This window comes from Urocampus carinirostris, chromosome 1 (assembly GCF_059441175.1).
Source record: "Urocampus carinirostris isolate Australia breed hairy pipefish chromosome 1, RoL_Ucar_1.0, whole genome shotgun sequence".
NCBI classification, from domain to species: domain Eukaryota; kingdom Metazoa; phylum Chordata; class Actinopteri; order Syngnathiformes; family Syngnathidae; genus Urocampus; species Urocampus carinirostris.
This window is the reverse complement of record NC_142349.1, coordinates 67770936-67776935: the sequence shown is the minus strand read 5'-3', so window position 1 is coordinate 67776935 and position 6000 is coordinate 67770936.

The following is a 6000-nucleotide window of genomic DNA, read 5'->3' as shown; positions in this document are numbered from 1 at the left end:
GTTTTTTCCATAAAATATCTCGCAACTTTTACTCGAGGTCGGCATTCATTGAGTTCTATATCTATTAGTATACCGGACAAACATGTTATTAATAGATAGATAGATAGATAGATAGAACAAACAAAGCACTCTTTAATTGCTTTAGATATAGATACCATAGATATATACCATAGATAGATAGATGGATACATACCATAAATAGATAGATAGAGATAGATAGATATAAATAAAAATAGATAGAGATAGATAGATAGATACCATAGATACCATAGATAGATAGATAGATATAATAGACAGAGATAGATAGATAGATAGATAGATAGTTAGATAGTACAAAGCACTCTTTAATTGCTTTAGATATAGATACCATAGATATATACCATAGATAGATAGATGGATATATACCATAGATAGATAGATGGATATATACCGTAGATAGATAGATAGATAGAGATAGATAGATAAAAATAGATAGATAGATAGATAGATACCATAGATAGATAGATATATACCATAGACAGAGATAGATAGATAGATAAATAGATAGATAGATAGTTGGATAGATAGACAGATAGATAGAACAAACAAAGCACTCTTTAATTGCTTTAGATATAGATACCATAGATATATACCATAGATAGATATATGGATATATACCATGGATAGATAGATAGATATAGATAGATATAAATAAAAATAGATAGAGATAGATAGATAGATAGATACCACAGACAGATAGATATATACCATAGATAGATAGATATATACCATAGATAGAGATAGATGGATAAAGGGAAATAGATAGATAGATAAATAGATAGATAGATAGATGGATAGATCAAACAAAGCACTCTTTAATTGCTTTAGATATAGATACCACAGATATATACTATAGATAGATAGATGGATATATACCATAGATAGATAGATAGAGATAGATGGATGTAAATAAAAATAGATAAAGATAGATAGAGAGAGAGAGAGAGAGAGAGAGAGAGAAAGAGAGAGAGAGATATAGATAGATGGATAGATAGATAGATAGATACCACAGATAGATAGATATATACCATAGATAGAGATAGATAGATGGACAGAGATAGGTAGATAGAGAAAAATACTTAGAGATAAATAGATAGAGATAGATATATATATATATATACACCATAGATAGATATAAATATATACCATAGATAGATAGATAGAGATAGATGGACGTAAATAAAAATAGATAAAGATAGATAGATAGATAGAACAAACAAACAAAGCACTCTTTAATTGCTTTAGATATAGATACCATAGATATATACCATAGAAAGATAAATGGACATACTGTATACCATTGATAGATAGATGGATATATACCATAGATAGATAAATAGAGATGGATAGATAGATAGAGATAGATAGATGGATAGAAATAAATAGAGATAGAGAAAAATAGATAGAGATAGATAGAGATAAATAGATAGAGATAGATGTATACCATAGATAGATAGATATATACCATAGATAGATAGATATATACTATGGATATAGATAGATAGATGGTTAGATACTTTACTCATTCCCGTAGGGAAATTCACACTTCCAGTAGTATCCTTTGTTGTTTATTAACAGGATGGCCTCGGGGTGCTGTGTTGTAGTTTAGCCAAAGCGGAGTGGATGACGTCTCACGCTAGGCCAAAAGTTCGAAGTCCCTGCAGCAGATGGAAATCGTTGTCCCCAGGGTTACACCACCTAGCGAGTCCACCTCCTCTCCGCTTCCCGCAGGCTTTCATGTCTCTGTCTAACAGCGCTGAAGCTCCGGGTAGCTCCACGTTAGCGTCCGGGATGCTCGGAACATGAGCCACGTGACCGTAAAACACAGCAAACTGCACTCTCTGTACGCTTTGATGTTTTTCACCAGAACAGCCAGTTCGTCGGTCTTATTTGGTCGAGAGTTCACATTTACCCTGATTAAGGACGGTACAGAAGACTTATAACGTCGCTAGCCGCTTAGCCTTAGCTCCGGCTCTGCATCCACGCCTGCACGAGAATTCTTCAGGGCAAGGAGTTGATTCCTCGAATAAACACATTTTTGTGTGTTAAAACCCATAACCATAGGATAGAAAGTAATTCAAGGTGTAGTTGTCAAACGGGACGAAAAACACGATAGAAGCAGACACTTAAAACAATAAATCACAAAAAGAGCAAAATAACACGGAGCTGCTGGAAAGGCTGCCGCTCTTAGCAAGGGCATGAAGCTCTTAGTAATGTCAGCTAGCATTAACAACTACCTATGATGAGTATTTCTGATCTAATGCTACTAAAGCTAGCATTAGCCACAAGCATTAGTGACTAACAATTTCACTTAGGTGTTATGAACGAATCTGAGATTGCATGTTGAGGTTTTTGAGTTTTCCCTTGCCCTCGTGTAGGTTTTAGATCAGGGGATGGTGTCATAATAGTCTGTAGTTTGCAATAGTCTATGTTCTGTGCAGCCCTTTGAGACTTGTGATAAAGGGCTACACAAATAACCGAGACTTTACAAAGTTTCTTCATGTTGAAGTTTTTGAGTTTTTCCTTGCCCTCATGTAGGTTTTAGATCTGGGGATGGTGTCATAATAGTCTGCAGTCTGTAATAGTCTGTGGTATGTGCAGCTCTTTGAGACTTCTTGTGATAAAGGGCTATACAAATAACCGAGACTTTACAAAGTTTCTTCATGTTGAAGTTTTTGAGTTTTTCCTTGCCCTCATGTGGGATTTAGATCAGGGGATGATGTCATAATAGTCTGTAGTTTGCATTAGTCTATGTTCTGTGCAGCCCTTTGAGTTTCCCAAAGTAAATAACCGGCAATCGCTTCTAGTCTGCCTGGCAACCAGTGCGCATACGTGCTCCCCTCATGCTCTTCGTGTCACCGTCACAGTTTAGAGTTCACAGACGAGGGGGGGAGGGTTTCCGGCAAAATAGCGCAAATGAAAGACATTTTAGAAAAATTCCATGATGTCTCAGAATTTGTGGGAAGGAATCACCCGGAAAAAGTGTTTACAAGTCGGGCTATGGTTACGTCCACCTCGAGTATCTCTGAGAAATTGTCAAGTCCGGCAAAAGCAGACGTCATTGGATCAGTTTTTCAGAAAAAGCGACACAAAAATGTAAATGAAAAATGTTATTTCCTTTATTATTATTTATATGTAATAACCTGTGCAGCCCTTTGAGACTCTTTGTGATTAAGGGCTATACAAATAAAAATGACTTGACTTTATTCCGGTTTTTTTTTTTTACATCATGTGCTTCTCATTTTAGGTATATTGTGCGGTAATCTAATTTCAACATGTATTTGTATCATGTTCTGATGCTCTTTTACGATTTTTAAAAAACATCATACTGTACTTTTACCGGGCTTGGAACGAATTAGCGCATTTACATTCAAAATGCGTCTCTACTTATGAAGTTTTCAGGTTACGAAGCTACTCCCAGAACAAATTGTTGAAATATTTAAAGCCTAAACCCATTCCTGTAGTGCCGATGTCATTATGAAGGAGAGTTTGCATCGACATAGTCTCAATTAGCAGCATTCATTGGAAACGACGTCGCAATCAATGCCAAGAGTGCCGCCCTGCTGGGCAGCGGCCACGAGTGATTTCCATTCACGTTTTGAGTTGAAGAAAAAAAAGCCATACAAGAAAAATAACGACGGCCGTCTTAAATTGTTAAAACGTATTTTTTTACAGTATAGCAATGATGTTTTTAGATGATATTATGTTCCACTTTAAACTTGTTTGGACCTTCATTGTTTTGTAAATGATTGTTTCAAAACAAGGTGCAAGCAGAGGTCTATTGGAAAAAATGTTCCAAAAAACTGCAAACGAAAAGTTAACAAATGAACAGCGATCCCTCGGTTTTCGGGGTTACTGGAGTTGGGAATTAAATCTCAAAATGTTCCGTTTACCAAATGGTTCGAATGAGTTATCTGACTCCATTAACCAAATGCAACCTACAGTCACCCAACAATTTATGCGCACTCGTTTCTTGAGGGAAAAGCGGCCACAAGTGATTTCCATTCAGGTTTTGAGTTGAAGAAAAAAAGCGATACAAGAAAAATAACGACAGCCGTCATAAATTGTTAAAACATATTTTTTTACAGTATAGCAATGATGTTTTTAGATGATATTATGTTCCACTTTAAACTTGTTTGGACCTTCATTGTTTTGTAAATGATTGTTTCAAAACAAGGTGCAAGCAGAGGTCTATTGGAAAAAATGTTCCAAAAAACTGCAAACGAAAAGTTAACAAATGAACAGCGATCCCTCGGTTTTCGGGGTTACTGGAGTTGGGAATTAAATCTCAAAATGTTCCGTTTACCAAATGGTTCGAATGAGTTATCTGACTCCATTAACCAAATGCAACCTACAGTCACCCAACAATTTATGCGCACTCGTTTCTTGAGGGAAAAGCGGCCACAAGTGATTTCCATTCAGGTTTTGAGTTGAAGAAAAAAAGCGATACAAGAAAAATAACGACAGCCGTCATAAATTGTTAAAACATATTTTTTTACAGTATAGCAATGATGTTTTGAGATGATTTCATCAAATTGATAAAATATTAATGCCTGTGTCCAATATTATGTTCCAAATGATTGTTTCGAAACAAGGTGCAAGCAGAGGTCTATTGTAAAAAATGTTCCCAAAAACTGCAAACGAAAAGTACCGTTTACCAAATTGTTCAAATTAGTTATCTGACTCCATTAACCAAATACAACCTACATTCACCCAACAATTTATGCGCGCTTGTTTCTTGACGGAAAAGATGAACAGGAAAGCCGACATTTCCACACAGAAGCAGATTTAATTTCATTAACAATTTAACTAAGTGTACTCCATCGAAAACGGCCCAATTAGTATCGTTGAAGTCTCTGCGAAGTCCTCTAGCTCTCTTCTCATTGGCCATCTTCTCCCCGCAGAACGGCGTGCCAACTCCTCCCACGGGCGTGCCAAGGAAGCCCCCCCTGGACATCGCGATGTCAGGAATACTCAAAACACAGAGCGTTTCTACGTCATCAGGGCCTTTCTGCGCCTGGATGTGCTGATTATCTTATCAGCCTTATGTCCCGTTCCCGCCTTTCCTGTAAACAACACTTTCCACCAGGGTGCCCTGACCTCGCACCACAGCACAGTCAGTGAATATCTTTTGCAATAAATGTAATTTGTGGTTAATCGTATAAAATCCTTTATAGTCAAATGTATAAAATCCTTCACTGGGGACCTGAACCAGCTACGAAAAGTGTAATTCTGCTAAGTAGCGTCACACCATATAAAAATAAAAACCTTTTAAAAAAAAAATTATAAAAAATAATAAAATTAATAAATAAAATAAATAAAATTATAAAAATTAAAAAAAAAATTAAAAAAATTCTATTCTAAAAAAATAAATAAAATAAAATAAAAAAAGCCCACAAAGGGTTAAACTTACCTCAAAATGGCGTCGTTATCGTCTAAGAGTTCATGACTGTCAAAAAAAATAACAATTATAGATCTACAAATAACACACTACTTTATTGTCATTTTGCAAAAGTAAAATAAGATAAATTTAGAGAGCAGCCGGCTAGTTCAGTAGCCTAGATGGTAGGGCGCCCGCTTTGAGACTGGGAGGTCGCTGGTTCGCGCCTCGGCCGAGTCATACCTAAGACTTATAACATTGGTAAAATGGCGGCGCCCTCTGTTGGCTGCGGCTGCATCGGCTCGCTACAACGGGTCAGGTGTATCGACATTTCGTTCTGTGTACATTGTTACAAAGAATGACAATACAAAGGAAATTATTATTAAATTATTAAATGAGTGTCCTTGAATTGAGCCACATCTCTTTGATGATTAAAATAAAACCGTCCCAAATGGTTTCCCAGAATTGTAGCTCCAGTTCATAGGTTTCATAACTAATAGACCTAGCAAGATACAGGGTCCGCAGCGTTAGCTTAGCAGAGTTGTTAGCCTAGCAGAGTTGTTAGCCTAGCCGTTAGCAGT